This window comes from Culex pipiens, chromosome 2 (assembly GCF_016801865.2).
Source record: "Culex pipiens pallens isolate TS chromosome 2, TS_CPP_V2, whole genome shotgun sequence".
Classification (NCBI taxonomy): domain Eukaryota; kingdom Metazoa; phylum Arthropoda; class Insecta; order Diptera; family Culicidae; genus Culex; species Culex pipiens.
This window is the reverse complement of record NC_068938.1, coordinates 192,248,212-192,257,433: the sequence shown is the minus strand read 5'-3', so window position 1 is coordinate 192,257,433 and position 9,222 is coordinate 192,248,212. Positions and strand designations below refer to the sequence as shown.

At 40.7% G+C, this 9,222-nt stretch overlaps 1 long non-coding RNA gene across 1 annotated transcript; it reads left to right on the top strand.

Moving 5' to 3' along the window:
- Positions 1-3,260: 3,260 nt before the first annotated feature.
- LOC120414048 (uncharacterized) lies at positions 3,261-4,956 on the top strand. Its single transcript, XR_005605021.2, has 3 exons — positions 3,261-4,200; positions 4,261-4,323; positions 4,401-4,956. It is a non-coding gene; the product is annotated as an uncharacterized LOC120414048 (long non-coding RNA).
- The last annotated feature ends 4,266 nt before the right edge of the window (positions 4,957-9,222 follow it).

Sequence of the window (9,222 nt, the reverse complement as noted above, 5' to 3'; positions counted from 1 at the left end):
CCGACGCGCGCAGCTTGTTGTGGTTGTTCAAGATTGGGGCGGAGTCCGGCAACTCGAAACTTCTTCGTTGGGCTCTCCGCATTCAGTCGTACGACATCCAACTTGAATACCGGAAGGGCAAGAGCAACATCACCGCGGACTGCCTGTCGCGTTCCATCGAGTCTCTGGCCGTTTTTCAGATCGATCCGGACTACGAGGAACTCGCTGCTAAGATCGCGTCCAGCCCGACGGAGTACGCGGACTACCGGGTGATCGACGGAAGGATCATGAAGTACGTCAAGAGCTCGTCGCGGCAACAGGACCCACGGTTCGCTTGGAAGCAATTTCCGATGCCCGAGGAGAGGAGAGGGATCATCCAGCAGGAGCACGACAAGGCGCACTTCGGATTCGAGAAGACGCTGGCGGCCATCAAGCAGCGATTTTTCTGGCCGAAGATGAACGAGCAGATCCGCAAGTTCTGTCGCGAGTGCCTACCGTGCCAGACCAGCAAGGCCGGAAACGTGAACGTCACGCCGCCCATGGGATCGCAGAAGCCTGTCGAGTACCCGTGGCAATTCGTGACGCTCGATTACATCGGGCCGTTGCCCGCGTCCGGAAAGAACCGCTGCACCTATCTTCTCGTTGCGACCGACGTTTTTAGTAAATTCGTCCTCGTTCAACCGTTCCGAGAGGCCAAAGCCGGTCCTCTAGCGGATTTTGTCGAAAACATGATCTTCCGACTGTTCGGCGTACCCGAGATCATTCTCACGGACAACGGGTCCCAATTCGTCTCTAAGATTTTCAGGGGTTTGTTGGAATCGTACCACGTGACGCACTGGTTGACACCTGCCTACCACCCGCAAGTCAACAACACGGAGCGCGTGAACAGGGTCATCACGACGGCGATACGAGCCACGCTGAAGAAGGAGCACAAGCATTGGGCGGATGACATCCAAGCCATTGCGGCCGCGATCCGGACCGCTGTCCACAACTCGACCAAGTACAGTCCGTATTTCATCGTGTTCGGAAGAGACCAAGTTTCAGACGGAAGGGAGTACTCGCGGATCAGAGACACGCACGCCCCGGAGGCGACCAAGGAGACGGAAGTCTCAGCGCAGAGGAAGAAGCTGTTCGAAGACGTGAAGGTGAACCTGGCGGCCGCGTATCAGCGCCACGCGAAACAGTACAATCTGCGATCCAGCTCGAATTGCCCGAAGTACGCCGTGGGGGAAAAGGTCCTCAAGAAGACGTTCGACCTGTCCGACAAAGGAGCAGGGTTTTGTAAGAAGCTGGCCCCTAAGTACGAGCCGTGCGTGGTGAAGAAGGTTCTGGGAAGCAACACCTACGAGTTGGAAACTGGCGAGGGAAAAAGAATTGGAGTTTACTTCGCAGACCAGCTGAAAAAGCTGAAATCTGCTGACTGATTTTGACTAAATTTGTAAATATTATGACCCAACAAGCTATGTAACTTTTATCACCATTCAAAAGTGACCACAAGTTCGAAAATGAACGAATTTTCAAAAATACCGTTAATGGGAAATTTATAACCACGAAAATCCACCGATTTTGACACCTGTCGAGGCAGATGATTTGATAATGGGAGGTTAATTCGATCAATGAAACCCTTGAACGCGGGAAAGCTTTTCATTCCACAAATAAGATTGAGTTAAGTCGATGACCGGCCCAGAGTAGTGAACTCGATTCATGACTGTTTAACGGGAGACTAAACGATGATATCGAATGAGTCGTGGCCTGAATCAGGCGAAAGAAGTAAAGCGAGTACCAAACGATCGTATTGACCGAACAGCATCGAAAATTCACGCCAAAACGACGGAATTTGTACAAATTTGTAAATATTTAGACATAATTTAGTTAGTAAAAGTTTAGTTAGTAGTGTACCTACGTTAATTCTAGTTTTAGTACTTATTCTATTGAATTTTGTTAGGAAACTTGAAAACTATTCACGGTTTTGCACAGGGGACAGTGTGCAGCTGTTTGCTGAAGTTTTTTTCGAAGCTTTTCCATCTTGTTATCATCTTTTTGTAAATATTTTCCATCCTTTTCCATTTTGTACATATTTTCCATTTTTGATTGGAATTTTTCCATTTTTTGATAATTTGTTGATGAATTTTCTCCAGTGGTGGTCCAGGTTGTTGTTCACCTAAAACTGACACATTATGGCATTAGTTTTTTGTAAATATTTAGTGAATTGTGCTAATTAGCACTCAAATTACCTTTTTTTCATTGAATTTTCCCTCGCAGTAAGTTTTTCCATCGGAGGTAGAGAGTTGCTTCCATAATATCAGCAAAATTCCTAATTGGTGTTGATCATGGTCGATAAAGTAGTTTTGTTTACGTAGAGCAGTTTGCTTTACCGATCTTTTCTCCTTTGCAGTTCTTCTTGATCTCTTCTCTTTTGTATTTAGTCGTAGGTAAACATTGTATTTTTTCCATTCGCGCCGCAAGATCACGTTGCAGAGTGAGCGAAAACTCTACTTTGCCGACAAGAATCTGCGCTATTTTTAGTTTCTTCAGTTATTTTGGTCCAGTTCGTCCAGGTTCTGGGCTGGCTTCTGCAGTCTGCACATGAAAATAAAAAAAGAGAAAAATACCTTTTTTACAGCCAAACACAAGTAGCAACACATTAAATTTCACTTTCCTTTTCGTTTTCTTTTACCAGTAGAGCAGTTTTCCTAGCATCAACACATTTTTTTTCCGCGAGAAAACACAAATTTCCCGACACACATTTTTTTTTGTTCCACGCACTTTGTTTACATCCCGTTGACTGGTAGACTGGTAACAGGGTGAACGTGAAGATGAACACTTGTTCATTCAGTATGGACGAGGGGTACGTCAATGCAGATTTTTTTTATGTTTTGTTGTTTCATGAACAGTTTCGTAATTAATGCAAATTAATGTTAGAGATTGTTGTGAATTTGAGTTTTAAACTTCATGGAAACGTTTTTTTGGGGTTATCCCGAGGTAGTTTTCTGTTGTTTAGAACAGACCAATTTTTTTTAAGACAAATTTGATGATGTTCTGTTTTCTTGGGAAATTTTCTTCTGAGGTTTGAACACTCGTTAAATTTGTCGGTTAATTTTTTCACTTAAGGTGATAGTTTGAATAGAGCGACTCTTTGGTTTTTTGGTGTTTATCACTGAGGTAGAAGGTCGTTGCTGATTTTTTTGGGTATGTTTTTATGATGAGTTTTTTTTTTATGATTGTTAGAATGTTTGCGATGCCAGCTACCAGGATACCTTTTCAAAGTCAGTTCTCAATTTTTTTCAGTAATTCAGTTCAAGATCAGCAGAAGATTTATGCTGTTGTTTGATAATTTTTTTGAAGTTGCGGTTTTTTGATATCCTTTCCTCATGTAATATAATTTTTTAGCTCTTCTTTATTCTTGTACATATTTTTTGCCGAAGTTTTGTAGATATTATTATAGTTTCATTTCAATGAATTTTATATGAAGTTTTGGATTTTCTTAGTAGCTTCTGCTGGAGACCGGAGTCTAAACACGTTGATGGTCTAGTAGCAGGCGTAGTTTTTGAAATTACGTGCTGGAAACAGAGAGTGAGCCACTGGCGATGACCCTATATGACCCCGGAAGCGAAATGTTATTCAGAAATTCAGATAAATTTCAGCTTCGAAAATTTGATTGGTTTTGGGTAAGAAATTTTCAATTTCAGTTCCAAACCAATCAAATTTTCGAAAATTTAGTAGGGAATGATGTAGCAGTACCATCAGTACAACCCTCTGCCGTAAGAACGGCAGACAGAAAAGATGAATTCGCCAATATTTTAGCGTGCCATAATTATGGTTGGCTTATCTTCTCGCGCTACGCCTCGACCTAATTATGTCATGGGTTGAGCGCCACCCCTTATGGGAGACTTTCAAAATACTTTGCCTTGACCTGTTATGAGATCCGCACAAGAAGGAAGAATCTTCAGATGCTAAAGTTTGCGACAAGAGCACTTTTTTGACTCGAACGGGAGGTCGATGCACTCCAGTTCGGCAGTCAGAGATTGCAAATTCTTAAGAGATGCTTCGGCTAAACTCGCGCAATTATTGCAATTGTAATGTTGCTCGAGTTCTAGACAACCGAAGTTGTTCTAATTGCACCTCTACTGAGGGTTCTAGGACTTCGACTCGGTCACTTTTACCCTGATCGTGGAGGAAGCAGGAGTGGTCGAAGGACCGTTTTGGTATCGTTTAGTGAAGGTAGTTTTAAAGTCGTGGAAGTGTCTCAGTGGCAGAGGTTAATCCTGCAATTTATTTTAGATCTCGCGGCTAGGTAGTAGGAGTAGGGTAGTGGCGAATCAGGTGGAAACCCTGACACTCCAGGTAACGTAGCTAATCGAGGTTACCGTAGTGCGTTGGCTAATTTTTGGGGAATTGGTTGGGCGATCTTCTCGGCACAGGTGGCAACCGGCATCATCCGCAGCAGAGCGACCACTCCAACCGACAACCCAGCGCTTTTGGACTCCACCAAGGGGTCGAAGTTCCGGGGTGAACCCCCAAGCAGCTCGTCCGTCAACACACGAGCTGGGCGGCGTCCGTCAACACACGCCGCGGTCGAACCCTCGACCACCAACCGACCGGACCGGAACGGCCTCGTGGAGGCCTAGGTACACCACCAAGTTCCCGCGCGCATCCGCGCCGTCGTCGCAACCGACGCCAACATCGCAGCCTCGTAGCTGCACACCTGTGCGCCCCCGCACACCGGAAGTGATGCTGAGCACCCGCCGATAGTGCCAACCCGTCTGCTGTTAGCCGCCGGCGGAATCATCTCGCCGTAGCCGAAGCTGTAAGCGCGCCACCACCTGATCGCCGGATCGCCAACCAACAACACACGTAAAACCATGGTCGTGTAAGTACTTTTTCCCCCGACATGCGCATGATCGATCGTTGGCCAACACTTTTTCTGCCAACCCAGTGGGCAACATAAGCCACCCCCATGTTATGTTGCGTGATCGCAAGCCCCTAAGTGAATTATAGCGATCCCCGAATGAATTTCGCCCCCCAAGCCAACGCACACTACTAGCCAGGCAGTGCACTGCCGTCAGGTAGAGAGACAGGAATTCTCGAGTGGTACCGAGGTACCGTGTAGGACTAGCATGCTAGAGATCAGTGGATCGAATCCCGTAGGACCCGATGTTTTTTTGTAATTAAAATAAATTGTAGCTGGATTATGCGAACCTGAATATACGTTTTTGAGTTTCTGGAGTAATTTTGTGGTTTTTTCTAATGTTTTCTGAGGCATCTTTTCACGACTTTCGCGTTAGTTTTCTGTTTGGTTCCGCCATTCTGGCTTCTGAAGCGTTCTGGGGAAATTTGATTGGGGAGATTTTCTACCTGTGATGATAAGAACGGGGCAAGTACAATCTTTTGTTTTCTAGATCTGAAGTATTTTTTTTTAGTTTGCGATCTTTTTCTTCCGTTTGTAGCGCCTCGGCTAACCGCCGAGTTCTCGGATGAGTCGGATCGTTCTCAATCGCAATTTTTGGCATCAAGGATACACCCGCCCTGTGGCAGGGTCTCATAGCTGGGCAAAGCAGCACATGATGAATGGTCTCCCTTTGGGAGTGGCGCTTAAGCCATTCGTTTAATTACGCCAATGCGATCCGACCGACCGCCTCCGGTTACATGCTTCACTCTCCCCTACTCCCGAAACTCCACAAACCGGATTTGGAAACTAATCATCGACCTACTGCACTGTTTGTCAAGTCCCCAACGTTATCGGCGGATGTCGAACTGCATCCCACATATGTGGTGTATGTTTTCCCCGGGAGTATTTTTGCGGAAAAATCGGAACCAAAAGTTCCGGGAACCGTTTAGCCGACGACTACGACAAGGCCATGTGGTTGGGGGTAAAAAATCCAAGAATTTGACATGTAAAACTGCTTCATGATTGATGAATTGTGTGGCCTGGTTTTTTTTCTTCTACTCTACGTGCATCGAAAGTCAGTTCTTTTTCTCCTGGCAGATTTATTGATGTTTCTAAATCACTTGTTACTGGGAGGAAAGCGATCGAGGCAAAATGACAGCAATTGACTGAGCACGACTTTGGTGGAATAGGTGGGGGTGGTACGATTGCAGGACCGCGTTTGAACTGGTTTTGGAATTTTAAATGAACTGTCAGCTGGAAATGGGTTGTTTTCCTGTGGTATTTTGATTTGTGGTGAAATTTAACGAAAAATGCGGTTAGATCATAGATTGATATTATTTTGCACTTGAAATAAAATTTAAAATATGCCAACATTACGTGATCACATTCCACCACATTCATCACTATTCATCACGAAGCTACTCAAAATCTAATCATTTTAGATTGCACCAACCGTAATAAATCCGATACTGGTTTTCCCCACTCTGTCATCTAGTTTGGTCATCCATTATTAACCCCATCACGTCTCCGGAATTCGTAAACACGTCATAAAACCCCAAAAAACGAAACCCACTTCTAAGCACTACCACCACCACCCAAAAGCCACCATCAGACAGATGAGAGAAAAAAAAGACAGCTCTACAAACCCAGCCACAAAACCACCAAAAAGTCGTTCCCCGTCGGGCCACGTGTCGGACGAGCACCAGACGTAAAAATATCAAAACAAAAATTATTAAATTAGTTCAAACACACGTACAGTACGTACACACATAATATTCGTGCTCTGGTCACTGGTACAAACTACCATTGGCACACGTACAAAAATAAACACACACATACACATGCACACACAAATGGTATCCCACCGAGAGGATGTGGCAAATAAAATATATTTCTGTTTTATGCATAATTTTTATCACATTCGACAAATAAAATTCATCACTCAAAGTTGTGGCCCCGGCCATTGTGGTTTCACACACGCAAACACACACACACACATAGGTCCAAGCTCTGAAACCATATCCCAAATCTAGTATGTGTGTGTGTGCATTTGCAGTTTTCAATATGTATGAAATTTTAACCAATTTTGGGCTGCTCATATATGTAAATGGTTTTTCCGCCTGCTGGCCAGCGCTTGAGCTGGGTGGGAAATGTGGATGTCTGGACAAGGCACACCACCGGGATGGTTTGATGATGGAAATCTTCGCGAGTCGTTATTTAGAATATGGAGAGGAAACTCACAAGATTACATTTATATTGAGTTACTTGCATTCTAGTCAAACATTTAAAATCATTTTCAAATCATAAAATAAAACAATAGAGTGAATTGTATTCATAAAAAATCCTATTTATTTATTAACAATCATTCATGTATTGATATATCTACAAGTTAACTTTCAGTATCTTTAAAAATGTCCTGGAAAAAAATGAAACAAAGATATTTAAGCAAAATTGTTAGTAAACAATTAAATATGTACGGACTGGATTAACCACAAAATCGTTCAAAGGGTCATTCTTTTGTAAAATCTGCTAAACATTAAAACTTTAAATAAATGGTTCAAAATGGTAAAAGCATTAATTTAAAAAAAATGTGAAATTCTGATAACTTGTGAAAAATTCACCCCTTATGTTTATATATCAACTTTTTTGCACGAGCCACAAAAAATGTTCAATGACCCTTTGAAAAATTTGTGTGGCCCGTGAAAAAAATTTGATATATAAAAAAGGAATCAAAATTAGCTGAACTTTTCAAAAAAAATAACTTTCAAAACCCAACAATTGAGCTTTAGGGCTTAAAACTGGTCAAAATGGTCAAAATCATCACAACTCGTGAGGAATACATAAAAACACCTTATGTTTATAAATCAGTTTTTGTAATTGTCTGCTCTATTGTTACACTAAAGAATTAACAATGGAAAATTACAAAAAAAAACGTTACTTAGAAATGAATTAAAATTCTAAATGAAAAAATAACCCTTCTGGATTATTGCAAATTCCAAAAGTATATTAAATTTCCCATAAAATTACATGTGCAACGATTTTTGGCAGTTGAGTCACGAAAAATGACAGCGATTTCAAAACTATTTGCTAACCTTTTTTATGAAAAAAAACTTTATTGCTGAATTTTGAGCACGCCATAAAATTGGGCGTTCAATTTTATACAAAAGTCTCTTTGACAACAAATTTCTATCTCTTGACGGTTTCGAGCTACAAATCACTGAAAAATGAGATTAGTAAGAATTCAGAAAAAATAAAGGGGTCGTACCGCCCCACCGTCACGAGAAATCGAAAAATGGACCTCAGATTTGAAAACAAAACGCTTTGAAAAAATTAGTTTGTTTTCGGCATTCCTTTGTTTTTTTTTGCCTTTTATAATTTGTATGTGATTTTTTAGATTACTGAATTTAATGTACTATGGTTCTTGTTGAACAAGTGTTTTTTCTTTAAACTTTGAATTTTCAATTTTCATTCTTTCAAACGGAAACAGCTCTGGAGTTTTTTTAAAGGATTTTTAAAAAAGTTTTTTTTTTGGAAAGAAAAAGATTGAAAACCACTGCTGTTAACCCATTAAACTTACTATAAAAACGAAATTTTGAAAATGATTGTTCTAAATGAAAAAAATTACTTCTCTGTGTTAATTCAGAATATAGTAAATTAAACTTATCAAACAATTTTTAACTTATTTATATGCAAATAAGGGTTTTTTTATGTTGAGCAAGCCGTTGAATATGACATCTAATTTAACACAAAAGTTTCTTTAATAAAAAATGTCTATCTCTTAACGAGTTTGAGAAACAAATCACTGAAAACCGTGTCTTAGTGAAAATTGAGAAAATTTACTATGTATAGACTTTCTTAACCGGATACATAATCTTAGAAGAGTTTAGTTTTACAAAATTAGACTAAAATTTTCAAACTAACTCAGTAACTACTAATCTGATTTTCAATGTAAATTAAAACATTTTCTCACCCTCTAGTGATTTCTCTTAGAATTTTTCTTATTTTTATATTTTCAGCTACTTTTGTTGTACGCAAATCAGTGCTTTACTATTCTATGTTTTATTTTATTTTGAATATTATAAAATCAATAACTTTTCCATTGCAACAAATAACATTTGAAGATTGTTTGGAACCTAACAAAAATTCAATGTGAAAAATCACAGCCAAAGATAACCCCTGAAAACATATCTGTTCAAAACATTGAAACACAGTTGTATGATCAGCAGTGTTTCGTTTCAACTTTGTTTTTTTTTTTTCAGGGATTTCTTTCATGATTTCTAGACATTTTTTAAGTTTAAACATTCAGTGGCAACAACAATGCCATTTTAATTTGAATATTTTCAAATTATCTATCT